This window comes from Callorhinus ursinus, unplaced genomic scaffold (assembly GCF_003265705.2).
Source record: "Callorhinus ursinus isolate GAN/ISIS: 27379988/994484 unplaced genomic scaffold, GSC_fseal_2.0 scaffold26, whole genome shotgun sequence".
Classification (NCBI taxonomy): domain Eukaryota; kingdom Metazoa; phylum Chordata; class Mammalia; order Carnivora; family Otariidae; genus Callorhinus; species Callorhinus ursinus.
In genome coordinates, this window is record NW_027397088.1 from 5660549 (window position 1) to 5686653 (window position 26105).

Here is a 26105-nt window from a genome sequence, read left to right on the forward strand (position 1 = left end):
ATTGAAAAAGATAATCCACAGAATGGGCAAAATATGTGAACTGGGCTTCACAGAAAAGGAAACCAGAATAGAAAATAAAGTTTTATAAGAATTCTGTCCTCAGCTGTTATTGGGGAAGTGCAAATTAAAACAAGTTAGCATTCTATACCAGTCAGATTTTAAAATAGTGGTTTGCTGGTGAGGGTGAGGAAACTGTGTTGATTTGGAGTAATAATGGATAACCAACCACTTCACACAACAATTTGATAATACCTAGTTGATTTAAAAGTGCTTCTACCATCTGATTTAATAATTTTTCTTCTAGATATATACTTTAGGAGAATAGTCATGTGCATAACAATTATTAACAAGGGTACTTGTTACATTGTTTATAGAGAGAAAAATTGAAAGCAACTCAAATGTACATGAGAATGGATATGTAGCTGAGTCAATTATTCATACTGTGGAATACTGTGCAGCCTTGAAAATGAATTAGCTAGGTGTACATGTATGAATATGGATTACTTTCAAAAACTGATGAAGATTATAAAGTGTATAGAGTTTGAAACTATGCAAAATAATACACACACAGTAATACACTTCTTCAAAAATGTATGAGAATGATAAACGTCAGATTTGAAATAGTGGTTACCTCTGAGGAGTGGATGGGAGATGAAGTCACAGAGGGATGCTCAGTGGGTTTCAACTGTATCATACTACTTTAAAAAAAAATCCTATGTCAGATACGGCAGAATGTTAGGGTTGATCAGCTAGATGGGCAGTCAGAATAATAGATAATGCATTCCCCCCCCCATTTTTCTGTATGATTGAAATATTACTTTTGGGGAGGCCGGAGAAAACATTGCCGTGAAATGAAGCAGGGGTAGTCTATCTGGTAAGAAATACTCCTAATGAAGTATAGACTTTTAAAACATTATTGAAGGGCAAGGGCTGGGAGTATAAATCTGTTTGCAGCTGGAATGTCACACGACTACATCACCTGTACCAGAGCTAAGGGGTCGCTACTGGTAAAGCAGGATTCCACAGCCAGGAACTGCTCCTGGACATAAGCCAAAATGAAAATACTCAAACTTTCTTTTGGTCCCATTCAGACTGTATTCTCTGTGCTTCTTACTTGAGCGGGGGCCAGTCTTAGCATGTGGTTGGCTTTGGTCCTGCAAGTGAGCAAAATATTTATAAGGCAAAATCAGATTAATTCACCTGGAAGAGAAAACTTAAGGCTTATTCATGGACAAGTCCTGAACCTGTGTTGACCTACGGGTTTTCTAAAATCAAATGGTGCTATTCTCCACTTTTACTGCCAAACTTGTATGGTTAATGCTAATCTTCGCTTCTTCACTATCTTCACGATCTAATCTTCACTAACCAACCCTTAGTGCTGCTTGAGGGTGGTATTCTTCTCCAGCGTGTTAGCTGTATACCTGGTCCACAAGAAGGCAACAGAAATCGGAGTCTGAAGCAGTGTTTCAAAGACACAAAGCACTGTGGCTTGCTTCCCCAGAATGAGCAGCTTTGCAGTTAGTGACTAGTCGCAGATTTCAGCAACATCATGACCCCATACCACATTGTATTTGCATAAGAAGTATTTTAAATTCTTCCATATCACCGCAGTCCTCAACCTTAAACCCTTCCCTCTCCCAGCTTCCAGTCTTTGAAGAGGCACCCAGAGTACTGGTTGTCTGTTTTCCACTGGGCACGGGAGGACCCATCACTTTACAGATCTGTCCAGTTCCTATAGGCCCCATTTTTAATTTCTCTCAGTAATGTTTTGAAGGTTTCAGTGTAAAATTCTGGAACTTCTTTCATAAGTTGATTTCTGAGTATTTTCTTCTTGATATTTTGAATGGGAATGTTTATTTTCATTTTTGGATTGTCCGTTGCTAGCGCATAGAAATACAATTGATTTTTATATACTGGTCTTATATCCTTCAGCCTTGCAAAACTCATTTAATTAGTTCTCATAGTTATTTTGTAGATTTCTTAGTTTTTTCCTGCACAATCATATCGTCTGCAAAAATAGAGATGCTTTTATTTACTTCTTTCCAGTCCATATTTGTTTGCCTCTTTTGTGCTATGTAGAGCCTACAGGGTGATGGACAATAGGAGTGCTAAGAATGAAAATCTTGCTTTTAGTTCCTAGGATATTTAGGGGAATGTCTTCAGCCTTCCGCATTAAGTGTGGTATTAGCTGGGTTTTTGTAGACTTCCTTATCAAGTTAAAAAATTTCCCTTCTACTTCTGCTTTGTTGAGAGTTTAGTCATGTCTTTTTTTTGTCAAATGCTTTATCTGTGGCCATTAAGATGATCATGTGGCTTTTGTTCTATATTCCATTAGTATGGTGTATTGCATTCGTTGATTTTCAGATTGGAACTGACCTGCCTTGCATTTGGCAGATAAATTTTGCATGGACATGATGTACAATCCTATTTATATGTTGGTGAATTTGGTTTGGGATTTTTGTGTCTATGCCTATAAGAAATACTGTTCTCTAGAGGGTGCTTTTTGTTTAGTTTTGTTTTTATGATGTCTTTGTTTGGCTTTACTATTGAGTAATACTGGCCTCATAGAATGAGTTGGGAAGTGGTCTTTCCTATTTTTGGACAGTATTTTTGTAGGATTTTTTTTCTTTTTTTAAACATTTTGTGCAATTCATAAGTGAAGCCATCTGAGCCTGTACTTTTCCTTGTGGGAAGACTTTAAATTACTAAATGTACTTATTTACTTGTTAATCTATACAGATTTTCTCTTTCTTCTGGAGTCAGTTGTGATCATTTATATTTTCCTGGAATTTCTCTATTCATCTAAGTTTCCTACTTTGTTGGCAGCATTGTTCATAATACCCAGTATTTCCTTTGTAGTCCTTTATTTAATTTCTGCCAGATAGATAGTGATGTCCCCTCTTTCATTTCTGATACTACTTGTGTTCTCTTTCTTCTTTTTTTGGTTAGTCTAGTTAAAGGTTTATCAGTTTTGTTGATCTGTTTGAAGAACCAACTTTTGGTTTCATTGATTTTTTTTTTTGGCTTGTTCTTGTTTTTGCTGTTGCATTGATTTCTGCTCAGATCTTTTATTATTTATTACCTTGTGCTTGCCATGGGTTTAGTTTTCTTTTCTGTTCTTGTTTCCCAAGGTAGAAATCTTAGATTATTGATTTTTTTTTTTACTTTATTAACTTCTTTTCTGAATAGGTGTTTAAAGCTATAAAATTTCCTCTAAGCACTACATCAGCTGTATCCCGTAAGTCTTTATTTTTCCCATTTTCTTTCAATTCCAAATACTTTGGTTTCCCTGTACTTTTTTCTTTGACCTATTTTTAGAAGTGTGTTGTTTGATGTCCAGTTTTGGGAAATTTCCAAAATTGCTGATTTCTAATTTAATCCCTTGTGGTCTGTGAACAAGATTTTTCTGTCTTTAGCTTTCAGTAGTTTGACTGTTATGTGTCTTCAGTAAGGATCTCTTTGTATGTCTTGAATCCTTTCCAATTTATTAAAACTTGTTATGTGGCCTCAAACATGGTCTGTTGTGGTAAATGTTTTGTGTGCACTTGGAAAGAATGTGTATCTTTTTGTTCCTGGATGGAGTTTTCTGTAAATGTCATGTCATATAGCACTGGTTGATAGCATTCAAATTTTCTACATCATTGCTGATTTTCTCTTTCATTCTATCAGTTATTGGTAGTTGGATATTAAAATCTCTAACTATCAATGTAGAATTCTCTATTTTTCCTTTCATTTATATCCATTTTTGCTTTATCTATTTCAAGACTTTCAGATATACGCATACATTCATAGTTATATCTTTCTGAAATATTGACCCTTTTATCATTATAAAATGTTCCTTTTAGTCTCTAGTAATATTTCTCAGCTAAAAGTCTGTTTTGTCGAATATGAATACAGTCACTCTCATATGGTTACTGTAGGCATGATATATCTTTTTCTACCCTTTTACTTGTAAGCTCTTTTCTCTTTGAATCTAAAATGAATCTCTTACAGATAGTGTATAGTTGCTTTTTTTAAAAAAATCTGGTCTCTGACAACCTCTACTCTTTGTTGGGAGTGTCTAATTCTTTCACATTTCATGTAATTATTGATTTGGCTGGATTTAGTTTATCAATCTGCTAGTTGTTTTCTGTTCATCTCATTGTTTTGTTTTTGTTTCTCCTTTCCTATTTTCTCTTATGTTAAACTCTTTTTTTGCCCGTACCATATTAATTTCTATGATTTTTAAAACTATGTCTTTGGATTATTTTCTTGATTGTTCTAAGGATTATAATATGTATTTTAACTTATCACAATCTACTTCAGTTTAATACGACCTGAATTCCAATCAGCCATATCACCTGTACTCGGGTATATCTCCACCCCCCCCTTTGTGCTGCTACAGTCATATGTAATTGTATCTAATTTGTTAGGTGGGTGTAGTGCTATAATTTTTGCTTTATACAATCTTCTTTCATTTAAAGAAATTGAGTAAAGAAACAATTTTTAACCAGTCTTTTATATTTACCCACATATTTACTGTTTCCAGTGCTCTTACTTTCTTTTCCTGGTTTTGCATTTCTGTCTAGAGTCTTCTTCCTTTTAACCTGTAAGACTTTCTGAGTATTTTTTTCAGGCAGTTCTGACAGCAGTGGATTTTCTCGGTATCATTTATTGGGGAATCTCTTTGTTTTGCCTTCATTTTTGGAAGATAATTTAGCTGGATATGGAATTCTTGGTTTCCTTATGGTGCTTTGAATATGTCATTCCCCTGTTTTCTGCTTTCCATTGTTTCTGATGAAAAGCCAACCATTAATTGTATTATTCTTCCCTTATACATGTTAACTTGTTATTTTCCTTGTTATTTTCCCAACTGGTTTTAAGATTTTTTTTCTGTCTTTAGCATCCGCTGATAATCAATTAAGGAGCTCTTTGGAGATATAGTATATTAATTGGGCTTTGTTGAGCTTGACTCTGTAACTAATTGCTTTCCATCGTATTCAGAATGTTTTCAGCCATTATTTTAAAAATATTTTTGTGCACCATCTCTCTCTGTGTCTCTTTCATCGTTTTTTCTCTCTCTCCTTCAGTTTGGATAAAGTCTGTTTGGTCTCTCATTCTTCTCCCATCTCAAATCTGCTAATGAATTTTTCATTTCAGTTGTTTTTCAACTCTAGAATTTTTGTTTTATTTGATTGTCTATTTCTTTGTTATTTCCTATTTGAGTCATTTTCATCATGTTTTCTTTAAACATGTTTTTTTTCCAACTTTTTAAATGTATTTTAATCAACTTGAAGTATTTTTCTGCTAAATCCAAATTATGGGTAAACTGAGAGACGGTTTCCTTTGGCAGTTTTTACCTGAGTGTGACTCATACTTTCCTGGTGTTTTACATTTGTTTCAGGGTTTTAATTTTTTTCTGGGAATTTTTTGTCATTTTGGTTTTGTGTGTGTGTGTGTGTGTGTGTGTGTGTGTGTTTTAAGCCACTTGTTTGGATGTAATCTGAACAATCTTATCAACCCTACATTGTGTGGCCACTGATTTCTCTGCTCAGCTGTCTCCTTCCCAGTTCTTATCTTTATTTTTTGGCCAGACTTTCTAGGGGTCAGTCCTCTGTCTGCATAGTTTATCTGTGAGCCAAGTTTTGGTCTGGATACCTCGAGCCTATAAGGCTTCCACCCTCTGCATTAGATTTATGTTTGGTTTGGGCATACATTCACAGTTCAGACAGCTTTCAGGGCTGCCCCTAGGTTTGACTCTGTGCTAGTTCTCTCGAGTGTCCACTGTATGCAGGGCATGTAGAGCAATTTCTTTCTTTAGTGTGCATTCCAAATATCTGAATCAAGTGGCCTATTCCACATCTCCTCTGAATGTCTTTAAAATGAACTCTTCTGTCTTCTCACTCCCAGTAAATGTCAGCTCCCCCTTTTCGTTTACTCAGGCCAGATATCTTGGTTGGCCTTCACTCTTCATGTTCTTTCATATCTTGCATTCAGTCCATCAGGAAATCTTATTAACACTCCTTTCAAATAGACTCCAAATCCAGCTGTACCGTATCACCTAGTCCACGTGACACCATCTCTCACCGGGGTTATCACAGTACCTAGCAGCTGTTCTTCCTAATTCCACAGAGTTGCTGGAGTCATGATTCTGAAATGTAAAATAGATACCATTCTTCTGCCCAAAACCTTTCCATAGCTTCCATCTTACTGAGAGCAAACCCCAAATATATAATGGCTACAAGGCACTACGTAACCCCCTCCAACCCTCCACTCCCAACTCTAGCCTTCTTGACCTAGTCTTCTTCATTCGTCCCTTGTTACCTCCACTTGAGCCTCCCTGGCCTTCTTGCTGTTCGTCACTCACACTGCAGTGGCTCACCTCCTCCTGAGCACCCTCTCTGCCATTACCTTGTCCTCTTGCTGTGGTTTTCTCTTCTTAGTGCTTATATATATGTAATATATTCCATATCTATTTATTTAGTCTGACTTTTTCACTTGAATGTAAGATAATAGAGAGAAATACTGTTTTTGTTTCCTTCTGTATCCCCAGTAAAAGAAACAGCCTGATGTAGGGTCTCCATATGTACTGGTGGCATTGATGGGATTGACTGTGATTAGTGGAACTGGATTTTAGAATCCATCTGGTTCAGGGGCCTCCAGCCAGATTGTCACGGTCTCGAGATCAGAATCTCTTATTTGGCAGATCTCAAAGCTAGTTTGTCAGACTTAGAATCTGCAAATATTGACTACTACTTCCATGATAGTTTGTAGCTTGTGTAAAAATTACATTTGCCAACGTTGCTTCTCCCCTTAAATAGTATTACCTAGATGGGCTTTGGAGGAAATATAAAGGGGTACTTTCTCACAGAAAGTACTCGATACCCAAGTCTGGTTCATGCTGTCTCTAACATTCATGCTGTCTCTAATGTTCATGCTAATGGAAGAAACCAAGGTTCCCATTACCTTCCCGCACTGACCCTGAATTCCTCATTGGCATTATGACAGATGCTACTAGGAGCCTACATTGTGGAGTTGGAATATGACTTCCATAACAGCACCTGGGATCTCTGTGCAGGAGTTGAGATTTGGGGTTTTGGCCAGAGCAATTATATTCTGGTTCCTAAATGCTTTATTTGTTTTTCATTGGTCTGAGTATGTGTGTGCAAGAGTATTCTTGTGTAGTTTTAATAGTCTTTCGTGGGCTATAGAACAGTTTGCTGCATTTCATCCCAGAATGGGTTTTATTCCTGTGGTGGATGTACTCATTCCTGTTAGCAGAGGACTTAGGAGGTTTTCAACACAAAGGTACCCTCTTGATGAGTCAGCTTGTAATTTATGAGAAAGATTTTCATCAAACTGCATCAGTGAAATCTGTCACAGATGTTACTTTTACTGTGTGCCTGGTATATTCCAAACGTATTTAACTTAATTTTGGCATGTCTTGGCATTTAAGTTTGGCTTTTTTGATAGAGCATTTAAGGTTTAAAAGTGCACACTTTGGCAAGGTTTTTATAATTTAAAATATGTGGAGGCTTGCCTATAGCATTGTAGTTTCTAACTTTGCTGTTTTGTTATGAAAATAGGACCAGACTCCCAACCTCAGAAATCTTGGTTTATCTATTTTCAGTTCCTGAACAGTTTCATCTTTGTCTCTATTCATTTAATAAAGCCAGACAGTAAAGCATAGCAGCAAACATTCTGATTCCGAACAGAAATTTCTTTATTATTTCTTCAAGCTCCCTCTTTAGCATTTTTGGTTTGTGTTGTCAGTGAAAACAACAAATGCTTTATTCTATTTTGAGGTATCTGAAGAATAATACAGTTGTTATGAATATGTTTTCATAGTTTTTCAGTTGTAGCAGCTGTGCAGGAAAAGTTCTGATTCACCCTTGTTTATACAATACACACATATAGATTTGATTCAATTTGTGATTTGTTTGTCAAGTATGCAAGAAGCAAGTGGTTTTATTTGTACCAGATACCATCCTACTCTTATTCAGAACAAAACACCAGAGATGTGATTTATTGGTAAGATTTCTAAATGACTTAACCTTTAAAAAAAATTTTAATCCATGTTTACTTGTGTAAGTCACATAAGAAGTCACCATAAGATATGGTGAGTGTTGCCACTTCTAGTAAAAGGAATCCCTTTACTCTGTATGCAGGTAGAATTCTGAATCTCATGTTGAGGAAGAAGATAGTAGATATGGTATCCACACACACACACTTTGTGTGTGTGTGTGTGTGTGTGTGTGTGTGTACCGAGAGGCATTACATTGCTCAAGTATCTGGTGTTCTTATGGGAGGGGGAAGATATGGATAGTGATGATACTCCTGTGCATTTTTTCACGGGGCAGGTGGAAATCCACATTTGCTAATAACCTAAATCATGCATTTCTCCTTTGTTTTTCATTAGAAAACTAACTTACCATTTAACTCCTTTGGAAAACATGGCCACTGAAAATTCCTATACCTTAATTCTGTCACCTACCTCAAGAATGAATTGATGAAGACCTCATAACAGGATTCTGCCAGTCATTATTGAAAGAATTCAGAACTGAGATGCAGTGTGCCTGCAGGTACCCATCTTCCAGTGAGCAGGGCTCTGAGAACCTGGTTGAAGCCATTGAGTAGGTACCTTCTCCAGGGGTTGTGGTCACAGACTCCACAGCCTGCAGATTGCATCTCATCTGCTCCGCTGTGTGTGCCTGTGAGCATCTGTGAGCATTTCTTCAAGTTATTTCCTTGAGTTTATTCCTTAGCTAAATTCTCACGTATAGAGTAAGGTTGTTTTAAACCCTCCTGATGTTCATTGTTCAATTGCCCTCCATAGAATAATGCATGCAGCCCCTCAGCAGTTAAGCAAGTAGCTTCTAAACACCCTTGTGAGCCTGACAGACAAAGTGACCTCTTACTTTGGTGAGGTTAAACGTTGTCCTAGGCTTATTGCCGTTTGTATTTTCTTACACGAATTGCTTACTCACAGTTCTGCACCTGCTCTATCACAATGCTGACCTTACTGATTTGAAGGGGCTTTTTCTGCAATGAGATTAATAGCCTCTTAATCCGTACTTCTCATAGCTTGTCAGTTTTATTTGATGGTGGTTCTTTATATATATATATATATATATATATATATATATCTAGTCACATGTGTTTAGTGCTTCTGCTCAGACCCACCACTGCCAGCCTTGGGATTAGGCTTGGCAAGGCCTTCCACACACCTCTGCTGTAGGAACTCGCGGGCTCTGTGCAGGGCAGGGAGCGCTGCCTGTGAGGAGGATGTGGGTCTCTGAGAGCCCAGCAGCAGTTTCAGATGTTATCTGCCAGAAGCATCTCTTCATTCCCTGACTCATCCCAGGCTGAGAGCCGCCTAGGTTTTTTCCTGTTAAGTTGGTTCAGTGAGGTACGACTTCCATACAATAGAGGCATAAATGTACAGCTCGACAGATTTTAACAAACGTGTGCATCTGTACCACTGCCGTCTTGCTAAAGATAGAACATTTTCACTTTAGTTTCCTTGTGCCTCCATCCCCCTCCTCCCCCGCCTCGCTGCACACCCCACCATGGCCCCCACCCCAGCCACAGGCGGCCCCTGACCCATAGGTTGGTTTTGCTTCTTCTGGGGCTTCCTACAAGTAGAATCCTAAGAGGACAGATCCTGTGGCATCTTGTGTCCTTTGCAGCATGATGGTTTTTGGATTCATCCACGTTGTTGCATGAATCAGTAGTAGTGCTTTTTTATTGGGAATGGCAGTCCATGGTGTGAATGTACTGGATTTTGTTAATCCACTTTCCTGTTGACGGGTACCGGGGCTGATGCATTTTCCTGGCGATGATGATAAAGCTGCTGTGAACATTCTTGTATAAGGCTTTTTGTAGACCTGTGTTCTGGTGTCTCTTGGGCAAATCCCTAGGAAGAGAATTGCGGATGTAGGAACCGCCAGTTTTCCAGAGAGATTGTGACATTTTCCACACTCACCCGCAGAGCATGAGAGTCCCAGGTGTTGTGCATCTTCATCAACATTTACTCTTGTTTTCATTTTAGCCATTAGAGTCAGGCTTGAATTTAGATTAACATAAGCCATCCAACTTTGGGCTTCTCTTTCAGGATTGTTCTGGCTATTTTAGGTGTAAAATTTTAGAGTCAGGTTTTCAATTTCTATTTTAAAAAAAGCTTTGGGGATGTTTGTATTGGAATTGTGTTGCATCTATATCAATTTTGGAAAAATTGACAACTAAATAATACTGAGTCTGCCAAATTATGAACATGATATGTCACTCAATTTATAGGTATTTAGTTTCTCTTAGCCGTGTTTTGTCATTTTCAGTGTAGATGTTTTAGGCATTTTTATTAACTATATTCCTAATATTTTGCTTTTTGATTATATTATAAATGGAGATTTAAAATTTTTTCATTTTCTAACCATTTAGGACCATTATATAAAAATTGATCGGATTTTTTAAAAAAATTTTGATATTCACTTGATTTTTAAAAAATTTAATCCTGTGACTTTTATTAAATTCACTTATTTTTCCTAGCAGTTGTCTGTAGATTCCTTTATTTCTGAGTTTTTAAAATCAAGAATAAATATTGACTGAAAAGTCACCTCACCATTTTTTAATTATGAAAAATTTTAAACATCTAAATTGAAAGAATTTTACAATGAACATTCATATGCCCAGTACATGCTCTTCCACGAACATTCCATTTTTCAGCCCAGTTTCCATCCATCATCTCATTTGTTGACATATTTTAAAGTAAACGCTGACTTCAGGGCACTTCCCCATAAAAAATTTCATTAGCATGCGTGTCATTAACTAGAATTCCATATTATTTATAGCTTTTTTCTTTTGATACAAAATTTTCCAACAAGGCAATGCACAGGTCTTAAATACGATACCAGTTGCTGAGCTTAACAAAGGCACACATATACCTGTGCATTCCAGAAGTGCTTATTAAGCTAGAAAGCTGTCAGCCCAGGAAGTTCACTGATGTCCCCTCCCAGTCAATTCCCTACCAACCTTTGTTTTTGCTTCCATTTTTTTGTTTAAAGGGGTGTAGGGTTTTTTTGGCTCTTTCAAGAATTTCCATTTAAATGGAATTATGCAATGAGTGTTCTTTTGAGTAAGATTTTCTCATTCAGCATGTTTTTGAGGCTCAGCCATGTTCTTGCATGTATCACTAGTTAATTCCTTTCTGTTATTATGTGATATTGTCTGTACTTACCACACTGTGTGCAGTCACTTGTTGGAACTTTGGGCTGTCTCTGGTTTGGGGCCGTTATGAATAGAGCGGCTATAAATAGCTTTGTACAGATCTTTTTGTAGACATATGTTTTCATTCCTTTTGAGCAAGTAATTAGGATTGGAATTACTGGATCATAGGTAAGGTATTTGTTTAGTTTTATAAAATGCTGTCAGACCTTTTACCAAAATGGCTGTACCTTTTTAAAATCCTCCCAGCAATGGGTGAGTATCTCAGTTGCTCATCATTGGTGTGTTTTCTTGTTATCCATTTTAATGGATGTGTGGTAGTATCTCATTGTATTTTTTAATTTGTATTTTCCTCAAGAACGATGATATTCATCACTTTTCAATGTGTTTATTGGCCATTCATGTGTCTTCTTTTGGGAATGTGTGCCCACATCTTTTGCCCACTTCTTACTTCTGTATTGCCATTATTGAATGCCTGGACTTTTTTATTAGACATAGGGACCAGTCCTTGAAGATATCTTTAATGGATAGTATATCCCAATATATGGCTTGTTTTATACATTTTGTCAGTATTGTGTTTTGATGAAGTCTGGTTTATCAGTTTTCTTTCTTTCATGTTAGTGCTTTTTTGTCACCTAAGGAAGCATTGCCTTCCCCGAAGATGCAAAGTTGACATCCTGTAGCTTTTATAATTAAGCCTATAAAACATCTTGAATCAATTTCTGTATATAAAAGTCGTGATAATGATTGTGATTCACTTTTTTTTTTTTTAACTTGTGGATAACCAGTATCCCAGCACTGAATACTGAAAGGACTCAGCCAAATGGATTGCTTTGGAAGCCTTTCTCACCAAAAGTAAATAAACGAATCCTTTGGCCGTGATCTGTCAGTGAGAGTCTCCTTCGGGCTCCCTTGCTGTCCCCTGTTTCATTGATCTCTCTGTAGACCCTGGATCAAGGACCGTACTGTTGCTTTATGGTAGTAGGTCTTGAAGTGATGACATACGGCTACTTTTTCTTTTTCAAGATTTCCTAGGGTTTCTTTTCAGGTTTGTTGCCTTTCCGTGAGTGTTAAAATCTTTTTGGCAGTTTACACACAAAAGTTTGCTGGGATTATTATTGGGATTGTCTGAATCTGAGAAAATGTATTGTTTAACAATATTTATTTATTTTAATTCATGAACATTTTTTCTTTTACTTTTATTGAGATAGAATTGACATACAGCAGTGTATAAGTTTAAAGTGCACAGCATAATGACCTGACTTACTTATTTTGCAAAACGATTACTGCAGTAAGTTTAGTTAACAGCCATCATCTTATGTAGATGCAAAAAAGGAGAAAAAAATTCTTGTGATGAGAACTTCTAGGATCTACTCTCTGAGCAACTGTCAGATATACCATACAGCAGTGTTAACCACAGTCATGTTATACATTAATTCACCAGTATTTCTTTATCTTAAAACTGGAAGTTTATACCTTTTGACGACCTTCATCCAGTTCCTGCACCTCCCTCACCCCCTGCCTTGAACATTATTTAAGGATGTCTGTGTAGAGGACAGCAGCAGTAGTTTCTCTTGCCAGGGGTTGGGGCAGGCACACTCACTGACCGTCCTAAAAAATTGAGCTTTCTTAGCTCAGTGTCCTCTCCTGTACCATAATCCATTGTATGGCCTTCATGTGTCCTGAGGGAACTGGGGGCTCAGGGAACTGTAAAATAAGATGCTGGTACTCTGACTATTCCAGTTGCTGTGAGTAGTCAAAGTCCTGTTATCTAGGACTCCAAGTCTCTTGCTTTCTGCCACATCCATGAAACTTGGCAGGCTCATTTGTTAGCTTGCAAATAGTGTAAAATCACAGGTCACAGTTCTTAACAGTTTCGGTTATGATGACAGGACACAGACAAGGCTATGATTTTCTCAAAGGGGAAGATGAAAGCCTCCTGGGTCAACTGAGGAGATTTGAGGAAAATCCAGGAATATCAGTAGCTTGACATGTTGACCAAATCCCCAACCTGGCAATAAATGGTCGTCTCCTTTAATTGTGTGATAATGAGGAAGAAGTGGGAGATGCTTGCAGACTGACTCCTGACTACATGGTCATGTTTGAACATGGCTGCCAAACACCACTCAGGTTATGGTACCTCCTTACTGGGCAGGAGGACATCCTCATTGGTTTGGTGGGCAAAAAGCTAAAGGAGGGAAAGTCACAACCACAATGGGCAGAAAGCAGGCAGATTGTTAGGACTTTGGCTGGTTTCCTTGGGAGATGAGGGGTTGGGACTTGTTAAAGCAGAAACAGCTGGGCAGCCTTGCTACTCCGTTTCTCCAACACTGTGTCATGCCAACCTCCGGTCCATTGGAACATGACAATAAAAGGCTCAGGTTTTTTTGCAGAGGGTCCTGGCTGCCAGGAGAGAGGTTTGGCCCTCTCAGAGAGATTCCCCAGAGACAGACAAATACCAGTGGGAAAACACTGATGATGCATTGACTAGTACTCGTTGGGCTTTTGCTGCCTCACATTGGATTTCCAATGCTGATGAAGGTGATGCATTAGAGAAAGAGAAATCCTAAAAGTTTGAGATAAATTGTTACCATTCGCCCCACTGCCTGGAAAATTCTCCCCTGGCCTTTCTGCTAAAACCATGTGAGGTGTCAGGATAGTGGAGCATCGAATACCCATAGTTTAGTCACACGCCATGAAGTTGCTGCTGAGCAAGTCAGGCCTGAACCAACCAAAATGTGCAAACTCTATTGCCCCAGCCGGATGAGACTGCTGAAACAGTAATGGCCTGCCACCTGACACAGGGCTTAATTACAGTGGACTGAAAACACTGGAAGTGTGGTTGAGCCAGGAGCAGCCACCATGCCACTTGAATGGAAGGTGAATGTGCTTATTTACTGGTGCAGCACCTGACCCTCTCTCCACCTCTACTTTGACCCCAGCTGCTTTAGGGAGGTCTGGCTGAGCCTTCCCTGTCCCCAAAGGGGACTGCAGGCCATACACACCCATCCTGGTATTCTAGGGAACTTTGGAAAGGGGAGGAGCTCAAACATTTGTGACTCTCTTGGGTAAGGCCACCCAAGTCACCATCCTTTCCAGTCTAGCAGGAGTAGGTGGTATCTGAATCAACTGATGGGCTTTCGCCAAGCTTTGTACAGTGGGGAAAGAAGTTAACATGATCTCCTGGGTAGAGCCCATTGGGTCAATTCAGTGTACTGTTGCTATATATCCGAATGTATAGTAGGAATTGATGTGTTGTTATATACTTTGGACTTCCCTGTCCTTGTAAGTTTCAAGGATTCTCCCAATCAGACAGAACTGTGTGTAGATTGTATGTAGTACATCTTTGGGGGTATGTAAGTTCATCCACAGTTTGCCAGTAGTGGGTGGGTTAGGATTTAGACTGAGTGATCCTGCCCTCTGAAATCACAGCGGGTGGTGTCCTGTTGGCAGGCATGTCAGAAGCCTCGGTCTCCAAAGCCCTGTCTGGGTTCTCATCACCAGCAAGAGTGGCTCATTCGCCCCCAACAAAATTGAGAGGTCTACTTGCTATGTAAAGGTTTTTAGGACTCCATGGGCAGACGCGTGGTCTGGAACCCCGTATGCACTCGACAGTAATTTTTCTCTCCTTAGCCTCACATGAAATAGGAAGTCCAGCACTTTATTGGGCTTTGGCTATTGGAGACAGTGTGCGCCTCACTTGGGCATTATTCTCCTTGGCCCTTTATATAGGCCAACTTGCAAATCAGCATCCTTTGAGGCCAAATCTAGCAGGTTGTGTTGGAAGCTGTCCAGAGGTGTGCAGCTGTCTTGGCTGCAGGCACCCCCCTTTTGAAAAGCAGCTAGCTATTATTAGCTTGTCTTACCTTGCTACCAGGCTCTTGTCGAAATTGAATGCCTGTCCCCTGGAGGTCTTGTGACTCTCAGGCCCGGTACTCTCAATTTGAGGTGGTGAATTTGGAATCAGTGACTAACCCAACGGGAAGGACCCAGCAGGCCTCAATTGTTAAGTGGAAATGCCATGTTGAAGAACTAAATGCCTGGTCCCAGTGGCATGTTAACTTTATGTGAAGTGGGAGGAGTCTGTATCCCCCACTCCTTCACCCTAAGCTTGAGCCACTGGCTCAGTGGGACCCTTGCTTCACAGGGTTCCCTGAGATGCCAGGCCTGGTTCACTAATGATTCAGTTGAGCTGAAAACCGGTGGTGTGCATCAGGTCCCGCTGCTGCACCTGCTCTTGAGGTGGGACGTGGCCTCTCTGCTCATTAGGCATACCTCAGGGCAGTGCTCGCGCTCTGCTTGGTACTCCCCTTGGTGAGCCGTGAGGTTTGGATGGACTCTGGGGCATGGCCTAGCCTTCCGTCTGCCGCTCGGAAAATGATGGACTGTTTTGAGCTCTTCAGGTCGACGCCCCTGGTAAGTGCCTGCTCTTGATGAGACTGGCTGGCATCCGGCTGCTAGGTGAGCTTGCACCGTCCAGGCTGTCCTTGTACCAGACGTGACCGCACATCCACCGTCACTGACTGGACTCCTTGTAAAGACTTCTGTGTTTCTGGCGCACACCTGACTGCTGCATGTCCAGTGTATGATTCCTGCCAAATGTTTACCCAGTTTCCCTGACAGAGGGGAGCCACATCACGTGGGCCTTTGTCCCACCTGCCCCACTGGCAGGCTGATTACAGGAGACCTTTGCGCCTTCCTCACAGCTAACAGGTGCCTCCCCACTGATGACACTTTCAGGTTATGGTGTTGCTGTTCTAGACTGACCATCCAGCTTTGGTCATACCATAGTGACCCCTGAAGCTAATCTGTGCCGTGTTTCCAAGCTGTCCAGACCATGTGCAGCCTGGCAGTGATGCACCTTTATCTCAAATGCCACTTAGTAGTAGACTTTCAGTTAAGGTGTTCGGTGGGCCTTCCATGTTCGCTACCATCCACAGATGGTGTGTGGCATCGCGGAGCCCTGGAGTAGCCTCGTCGGAAACCCGTGCAGAAAGGTTTCTGACTCTGCCTCCTTCATCTCGTCCCCTCCTCCTCTACACATAGCAAAGCAGTTGGGTCACTGAATACCGCTTTCCCCAGGAAGGGATCATTTCCTCTTAGCTGCTTCCTGGGTTATGACTAGGACAGAAGTTGTGAGACATTTTATATACACCCATTTTGAAAATTCTGAATTCCATCCTGATCATTCCTGGGTATATTTTTTCCCATAACAGCAACCGCAGACTGCCCTGGGTGACAGCCCAGCCAGTGGGGACTTGGGAATTTGAATTTAATTTTGCCGTGGTCCCCTGAATTGTCTTGTCGGACTGATAGGGGGAGCCTAGATTATTAGGATAATGATCACTTAGTTTAGTCCTCTGGCCACTGAGTTCCCAGCAGGGCACACGTTGGCCAACGTAGAAGGACGTAGTGGATCTGTGTAAGCTGCATAAAAATGCCCTCACTTCTCCAGCACATGGCCCTACCTTGCAGAGGACTGGGTGTGGGTAAAGTGTGATTGGCAAGCAGGTGCTGTAATGGGAACATGTGGTATTGGAGAGAAGGCACCAGTCCTGACACGTGGGGAGAGAGCACTTTACATCTCCGGAGGTACTGGAAAGGGAAGGACATTAAAGATCCTTGTCCTTCAGAACCACCCCTAGAGTCGTCTTCAGTAATGGAAAAGCCTTGGTGTGGTTCTCCCAAATTTTTGCAAGGGACTTAAGTGTAACTTTTGGATCTGCCTTCCCTGGCCAGAACATATTATGATGAATTGGTGCATTCCTCGTAACCGCACTGAGAAGATATCAGAAGCCACGTAGAACAGTTCCTGCTCCACAAAACACCTGTTAACACCTTCAGATGTCAGCCCACCTCCATTCTTAGGGCCATCACTGTCATTCCATGAGTGCAGATGACTGCCACCTGGCTGGTTGACTAGACATACTGGACAGGTTGGACTGACTGTTCTCAGGCAGCCCCTCCAAAAGCAAGGACAAGACAGTTACTTGAACTTAACCAGCTGGAAAGCTATGTTGGAGGCACTTTCAGCCGATGCCGCCATGATAGAAGGGCCACTGGGGGAACCCCAGTCACTGTAAACAACACTTTCCAGGACCAACATGTGCACCGTTGCGACTGCGCGCGTGTTTCTCTCCCACAAACATGGTGACTTACACCCTGAAGGTGATCACTGAAGACCTTGAGGTGTTTAAGGAAAACAGCCAGTAGTAGGTCATAGAGCCCTCATAAGACCGTGGAGATCTCCAAAATGAGGCTCCTCTTGATTACTCAGAGCAGGTTGCTGGAGGGATAATTGACTTACTGTGTATATAGCCTGCAGACGGCCCTACTGTCAGAACCATAGAAAGGGCAGTAGGAAATTTGTCGCTGCCTTTCTCTGAAGTGAGCAGTAAAAATGCCTTGGCTGGAAGATACTCAGTCAGCCTCAACTCACTAGTCAGGGTTGTATAAATGCTAGACTTACTCTGGATTTCCTCCTTGTGGGCCAAGACAGAGCTCGTGCAATTACTAATGCATCCTGTTGTACCTGTATTAATGCCCCAGAGCAAGAGGAAAAATCAATTCAGAAACCTAAGGAGAAAGCCATCTGGCTTTCTGAGATAGATCCTGAGAGTTTATGGGATTTGTTCAGCCAGCTGGGTCCAGGACACTGGAGGCATGGCTAAAGACAGGACTGCAGGGTAGCTCATTCTGATGCCTGGAGTCCTGCAGATAGTAGCTTTAATTAAATGTTGTATGAGACAAATTGAATGGATTTGGTCCCAGCCTCTAATGGTCAGATTGATCACAGCAGCTGATGGAGTGGTATACTCAGGAAAATTTGCCAGAAGCCAAGACACTGTGAATACAAGGGATGGATACTGTTGAGGGGACAGTTCTCAAGGGATCTCCGTATGCATTTTCCTCTGCGTTTCTGTATGTCTTGGGAACAGAGACTGTGCATTTGTCCTTGACTCTCTTCAGTAATGTTGGTATAGCAACAGTCTTGGAGATAAAAATAGTGTCTCCCTTCAGACCTTAGGGTAGATTTGCTTACAGCTTTGGATGATCATGTTAGGCCAGGTAGAATTCACCAGAGAAGCAGTCTGGTCCTGTGCTTTTTCTTTGTGGGGAGTTTTTGTTTTGGTTTGGTTTTTTTGTTTTGTTTTTGTTTTTTCACAAATTCAGTCTTTTTATTTGTTATAAATCTATTCAGATTTAGTTTCAGGAGTTTCTGTCTTTCCTGGAATTGCTCATTTCATCTAAGTTATCCAAATCATTGGCATACAGTTGTTCATTGTATTATAATTCTTTTTATTTCTGTGCTGTTGGTAGTTCCCGCTTTCATTCCTGATTTTAATAATTGGAGTGTTCTGTTTTTTCTTGATTAATATAACTAAAGTTTGGTCAATTTTGATCTTTTCAAGGAAACTTGGTTTTGTTGTTTTGTTTTGTTTTTTATATTGCTTTTCTGTTCTTTGTTCCATGAACTTCTACTCTAATTCTCATTTTCTTCCTTTTGCATGCTTTGGGTTTAGTTTGCTCTTTTCCAGTGTTTTTTTTTTTTTTTTAAGATTTTATTTATTTGAGCAGAGGAGGAAGGACAGAGGAAGAGGGACAAACAGACACCATGCTGAGCACAGAGCTGGCCCCGGGCTCAATCCCAGAACCCCAAGACCATGACCTGAGCCGAAATCAAGAGTCTGACACTTAACTGACTGAGCCACCCAGGCCCCTCTTCCAGTGTCTTAAGGTGAATGGTTAGGCTACTGATTTGAAATTTTTCTTCTTTTTCAGTGTAGGCAATTTACAACTATAAATTTCCCTTTCATCACTGTATGTTGTGTTTTTGTATTTATCTTTTGGGATTTCCTAATTTCCCTTGTGATTTCTTCTTTGTCCCACAGTGGTGAATTTCTCAGATTTTTCTGTTAATTTTCATTTTCACTCAACTTTATTGGCAGTAAGACTGTATGACTTCAATCCCTTCAGATTTATTGAGGCTCATGTTATGGGCTGGCATATGGTCTATGCTGGGGAATGTTCCATGTGTGCTTAAGAAGAATTATATTCTGCTGTTGCTGGATAGAGAATTCCCTGGATGTCTGCTGGATCTCGCTTGTATATGGTGGTGTTCTGGACTTCTGTAACCTTGTTGATCTTCTGTTTACACTATCCATTACTGAATGTGGACAATGAAGTCTCCAACTCTTACTGTTGAATTGTCATTTCTCTGCTTATTCTTTTGTCAGTTTTAGCTTCATGTATTTTGTTGGTTCTTATTAGATATGCTTGAAACAGTTACATATTTCTATATGTTACAGATCCAGCAGCACAATTGCATATGTGTTGTTTTATACAGTTGCTTTTTAAGTAAGAAGAATGCAGAAAAATATGCATTTTAAACTTTTAGAATTACATAATTATCTTTACCAGTCCTCTTTGGGTTTTTGTGTGTGAATTCTGGTTGATCTCTTTCCAGCCTGAAGAACTTCCTTAGGTATTTTTTGTAAAGCAGGTCTGCAAGCAACAAATTTTGCTTTTATTTATCTGAGAGTATCTTTATTTTGTTTTCATTTTAGGAGAGGGGGTGGTTTGTACTCTTTTTTTACAGCAGTTTTAAGATTCACAGCAAAATGGAGCAGAAGGAACAGAGTGTTCCCATGTACTTCCTGCCCCTATGCAAGAACAGCCTCCCCCACTATCATGGACATCCCCGACCAGAGTGGATGGTGCATTTGTTAAAACTGATGAAGCTGCACTGATGAGTCCTATCACACAAAGTCCATAGTTTACATTAGGGTTTACTCTTTGTGTTGTACATTCTGTGGGTTTTGACAAGTCTATAATGACATTTATCCCCCATAATAGTATCATAGAAAATAATTTCACTGCCCTACACCTTTTCTGTGCTCTACCTCTTCATCCCTCTTTCCACAGTAATCCAAACACTGATCTTTTTACAGTCTCTATAGTGCTGCCTTTTCCAGAATTGTCAGACATTTAGAATCACACAGTATGTACCCTTTTCTGTTTTCAATTTTGTAAAAGAGCATTGCTGGATATAAGATTCTTCACTGACATGGTTTTCTTTTAGTACCTTGAATGTTGTCCCACTGCCTTTTTCTTCCATTATGTCTGATAAGAAGTTAGCTGTTAATCTTATTCGAATTCCCTTGTAACTAAGGAGTTATTTTCCTCTTGCTGCTTCCAGGTTTTCTCTCTGCCCTGATTTTTGGTATTTTGACTACTACCTGTGTTTCTGGATCTCTGCATTTATCTTAAACTTGGGGGAAGTTTTCAGCCATTTTTACAAACATTTCTGCTGCTTCATCTCCTTGTGTTCCCCAATGCACAAATATTGGTGTGCAGATGCATGTCTCACATTTCTGTGGTTCCATCCATCTTTTCTTCAAGTTGATTGATTTTTCTGCCAATTCAGATCTGTTGAGCACTCAGAATTAAAAAGTATTTCCTTTCAGGGGCCCCTTGGTGGTTCAGTCTAACTGAGCATCTGACTCTTGATTTCAGCTCAGGTCATGATCTCAGAGTCGTGAGCTTGAACCCCATGTCAGGCTCCACACTGGGCATGGAGCCCGCTTAAGATTCTCTCTCTCTCTCCTTCTCCCTCTGCCTCAGCCCCACATCCTCTTAAAAAAAAAAAAAAAAAAAAAAAAAAGTTTTTTCTTTCAGTCATTGTACATTTCAACTCCAGAATTTCCATTTGGTTCTTTTTGCATTTCTAGCTTGTTAATGATATTCTTTCAGGTAATACCGTCTTCTTACTTTACTTCTCTAAGTATGGTGTCCTTATTTGAAGTCTTTGCTGGTATCTCTCTTTTCCCAAGCAGTTCCTGTTGCCTGTTTTCCCCCAGTGTTGTATAGGCCACTTGGTCATCCTTTGTGTTTTCATGTCTTGTAATTTTTTGAAAGCTGGACATTTTAGGTTATATATTGCAGCAGTTCTAGATATTGGTTCGTCTCTCCCCTCTCTGGGACTTACTTTTGTTGTTATTTGCTTGATGGTTTGTTTTGTGACTTGACTATTTTAGTGAAATCCATTACCCCTACTCTGTGAAGACTTCCATGGACTCCTCAGTGGGCACAGTCTTGAGCAAGTCCTGGAATAACAGTGCTTTCATAAGGCTCTCTTTGGCTATCTCTTCCCTGGTTCTCTAAGCTGCTAGCTTTATTTGGTATTACACCTAGCCTGTTAGAATCAACTGATTACTGGTTAGCTACTCTCTTGTTTTGTTTTTTGTTTTTTTGTTTTACAATGTCTGGTACATTAATTGCTTAGCAGTCTGACCCAATTAAATTTGGGTAGGAATAGTTTCTGAGACCAGTCTGAGATTTATACGTATCCTAGGGGGGGCTCTTATTAGCTGGCCTTCCCTGGTGACTGGGTGAGTTATGGTTTAGCTTGTTGCCCTTCATTATCATTTTCAAGAACATCCTTAGGTTTAAACTTACCCATACTCTGTCTCAAACAAAGTCATTTTATTTTGGGAAATAGTTCTTTTTTCTTGTGGATTACCTCTCCCCCAGGGCAAAATCTCTGAACCACTAGTCTGGGTGCTGAGTAGAGTGGTAGCCTCTGATTTCTCAGCTTGCCTCTGCCAACATAAAACCTCTCCCTAAGAGTGACTCGGGGCAGAATTGGTTGCAGTCCCCAATATTTTTGCCCTGTTACCCCTGGGATAAAGCCTCCTTATGGATAGGGGTCAGGTAGAGGAAGTGAGTCCCTGACCTCTCAGTCATACTCACAAGAGATTTTTACCTCTTCTACTTTGAGTGAAAGAGGAGAAATGCTGGTAGCCTGTCTGTCCTAGTAACATTTGAGAAGACTTGATTGGTAGCCGAGAGAGGGAAGAGAAAGCCTGTATTCTTAGCTACACTCGGAGTGAGCTCCTGTCACACTAACTGGAGGGTAGGTGGGGAAAGAAGTGGGTTTTGGCTCAGATGCCATGAGCTCTTTGTTCTTACCGAGTGTTAGTAGACTTTCTTGAATAAGTATTCCTTCATTTGCTCTATGGCCTTAGGACAATTTCCAGAGACTTTAGGGTTTTGTGATTTTTTTTTTATGTTTTTTGGAGTTTGGGGGGGTTTTGTTTGTTTTGGGGTTTTTTTGGTAATAGTGTACCAGCTTTGCTTATTTGGTTGAAGAATGTGTTTACAGAGCTCATTTTATACTGCCATCCCAGAGTTGGAACTCTACCTTTGCTTTCGAAGCATATTTTTTTTTAGATAAAGAATTCTGAGTTGACAGGTTTTTCCTTCAGTGCTTTAAATATGTTTCCTTTGTCTCCTGGCCCCCATTGTTGTGGTGCTGTCTGTGATGTCTTCTCCTCCTATCCTCTATTCACTGGCTAGTTGGTGTTACCCTTTGTCTTGGTTTGTTTAGATTTGATTGTGATGTCCATTAGTATGGTTTATGCTGAACACCTGCTTCCTTCCAAGAATCTGGAATTTTGACCCATGCTAGGCAGAGGATGCCTCTGTGGCCAGCCCCTAACAAAAAACTCTTGGGCAGGAAGTCCTTAATGAGCTTCTTTGGTAGACAACATTTTGCATATGTTGTGACAACTTGTTGCTGGAGGAATGAAGCGCATCCTCTGTGACTCCCCTGGGAGAGGACCCTTGTAAGCCTGCGCTCGCTTTCCCTTGGACTTTCCCCCACATGCTTTTCCCTTTGTTCATTTTGCTTAGTGTCCTTTCACTGTGTTAAATCATAGCCATGAGTGAAACTGCATGCAGAGGCCTCGGAGTTCTAGTGAATCCTCAAACCTGGAGGTGGACTTCGGTGCCCCCAACACACCCATTGTTGTTTTCCACTAGCCTGTTGTAGTTCAGGAGTCCGACTGGGATTTGAGAGGGTTTATAATATTGTTTCAGGGGACTCCCCCTTCTGTGGGGCCCTTCTGTCTGTGATCTTCACTAGATTTCTAGCATTCTATCAACTCCTGACTCGGGCCTTCTGACCCCCAAAGCCTGGAAGACTGCACTTTTTTTTTTTTTAAGATTTTATTTATTTATTTATTTATTTATTTGAGAAAGAATGAGAGACAGCACAAGGGGGAAGAGGGTCAGAGGGAGAAGCAGACTCCCTGCTGAGTAGGGAGCCTGATGTGGGACTCGATCCCGGGACTCCAGGATCATGACCTGAGCCGAAGGCAGTCGCTTAACCATCTGAGCCACCCAGGCGCCCTGGAAGACTGTACTTTCTATGTGAGTCCTACCAGCAGCCAACCAGGGAGTGCAGAAGCCCTTGGGTTCCCTTGTTTAAAGGGTTTAGTCCCTCCAGTGTCTACCAGCTTTTGGTTTCTTTAGTGTTGTCAAATATTTATGTTTATATTACTCCTTTACTTCTTGCAGTGGAACTGTCTGCCTGTGTTTTTAATGGTTAACAAATGTTCTTAGTATTTCAGGCAACTTTTTCTTTTCTTAATAGTAAACACAACTCTCAAACGGCTGGTGAAACACTTTATCTTCCTCATATAAAGAGCTGTTGCTTTTCAAAGGTCCTGTAGAATTCTTTGATAAAAGCAGGGTTTTTGTTTATTCATTTTTTCCATAGTGATGCTCTGTTGTTCCAAATTTTCCAGCCATTGGTGTAAGACCCAAACCTGAGAAAACCTTTCAGCATTTCTTGTGGTTTCAAAGTTATCCTGGCAGCCTGCTCCCACTGTTCTGGCTGGGAGGAATCATAACAAGTATTGCTGACAAGGTTATCGATGATAACACAATGTGCCAAACTTTTCCTACTGTATTTTGCAACTTTGGTCTTTTCCTATAAGCCAATATATTTGCATGCCTTGCCCTGATAAAATTTCTAGGCTGTTTGGTATTTAATGTAGCAATAGCAGAGTTACTCTTTCTTCCTACTCATCCTGAGCTCTTTAACCAGTTTGGGCTTCTCTGTGGGTTTTTGTTTCTGTGTTAGGGAACCTTTGTCCATCCTTGTCTGGCTTCTGTGACTCTGTAGCACATTTCAGCACATTCCTGGGGCCACAGATACTAGGATGTGCTCTGAGGTAGGTGAAATGAATTAGGTGTTTGGAATGATCTTTTGATTAATTTCACAGTTTTGCAAACCATCAGAGGACGTTGTAGTGTTAAGGAAAGCCTTGTCTGATTTGTGTCACTTCTTGGCTTTTTAGATTGAGTTTTAGAAGGAAATCCTAACAGAACTTTGGTCAGTTTACTGTGCCACAGGTAGTCAAGGCTATTGTGATTTGGATTCACCAGAATTTTACGGCACATGTGATTGTGGGTAACATAACAAAACAATCTAGGTAATTTGGATAAGATTTTCATGCCTTTCTTCATTTTGTCTTGGGCTTTTAAGAATCTTAGTAGAACTTGTCTGCGGTTCTATACTTCTGTGTTAATAAGTTTGTTTTATATAAAATTCTTTGCTTTGAAATTCTGTAACTAGAGGTGGATACCTGTGCGTATACTTTGAAAAGACTGTTTACTGAAACTCGTTTTCAGAAACGGCTGTGTTAGCAAGGAGAGGAAGAACACGAGGGGAAGGGACCGAAAACCTGAAGGAAAATTTATTTATGTGTTTCTCTTGGAATCAAGGTTTTCCTCCCTCACCACCATAAAAGCTCTCTGGAAATAATTTTAGGCTTAATAGTACGGTCAAATATTTTTGAATCTGGGTAATGATGCCTTTTTGTGGGAGACTAATTTATTTTAGCCACTCAGACTAAGAATCAATAGGACTTTTCCTTTAAGCTTTCAAAGGGGGGAAGAAGGACATCTGTCAACTGTACTTCATGCTTCTGGACTGGAAATTGAGTTAGAAAGAAAACAAGTATTAAAATGTAGTTTCCTCTTAGGAGAGAATCTGTTTACACCTTGTCTTTAAAACTTTTAAACTATTTCTGCTATGAAATTGATTCATGTGGAATTTTCCAGAAATACGTCTTTTACTTATATTGAAATACTTAAGCCCTTATATAAAACTTTTCACAAGCAAAGGAGCAGGGGAAAAAAATCACTTTTAAAGTTTTCCATGCTATATTATGGACTGTGTGGACTTGCATATGCAGATCCAACATTAGTTATTAGATAATAATCTACAGAGATTATTAGTTATCTCTGTAGAGACCTGTTAGGCATGAAATCTGCCACCTGCTGAAACAAGTCCTTTCTTTACCCTTAGTCCTTTTTGCACGGAAGCAGTAATGTGTATTTAATTTTAGGGTTTTCTGTAGTTAAGGGCTTTAATTCCCTATATCCCAGGTAGACATATTGGAGAGTTTTTTTTTGATGGGGGTGGATTTTGAGAGTGGGGGAAATGATGAGGTAAGGTATTCTCCCATTCTCCAAAAGTGTCTATTGTTGTACTCTAAATTACCTTCTGTTATTTTGGAATGTTGGAGAACTAGGTATACCATTATGGCATCTGACCTGACCTGTAGATTTGCCAGAAATTTATTGATGTTCTTGGTAATTAATGGGCTTAGACGTTGAATCCTTAATTAAAGAGCTGCTCTGTGGCTGTAGGCCTCTCCCTGCAAGGTACAGAGATGCATGCTGCCGCCGGGGAAGCAGACTGATGGTTTTTATTTTAACTATAGAGAGGTTCCAACAGATTCTAAATATTTCCCCAATAACATGGGGTTATTATGTCAAATAGATTTTGTTCACGTGAGTCATCAAAGATCTCCCATTTACACTTAATGTGAAGGTAGTACATATGTCACAGTAACTATCTTTTATGGCAAATTCATAAATTAGTGAATTCATAAATTAGGTATGGGATATATTGATCATCAAATTCAAAGATTAGCAGCATCTTCCTTTGAAGATGTTAGTGTAAAATTAGGTTCAGGGACGCCTGGGTGGCTCAGTCGTTAAGTGTCTGCCTTCGGCTCAGGTCATGATCCCAGGGTCCTGGTATCGAGCCC

The 26105-nt window shown here is 40.2% G+C and overlaps 1 protein-coding gene across 7 annotated transcripts in view; it reads left to right on the plus strand.

Annotated features, from left to right (window-relative positions):
• CDYL (chromodomain Y like) overlaps window positions 1-26105 on the plus strand; it is a 228455-nt gene that overhangs the window by 130403 nt on the left and 71947 nt on the right. The gene's annotated exons all lie outside the window — the stretch shown is intronic.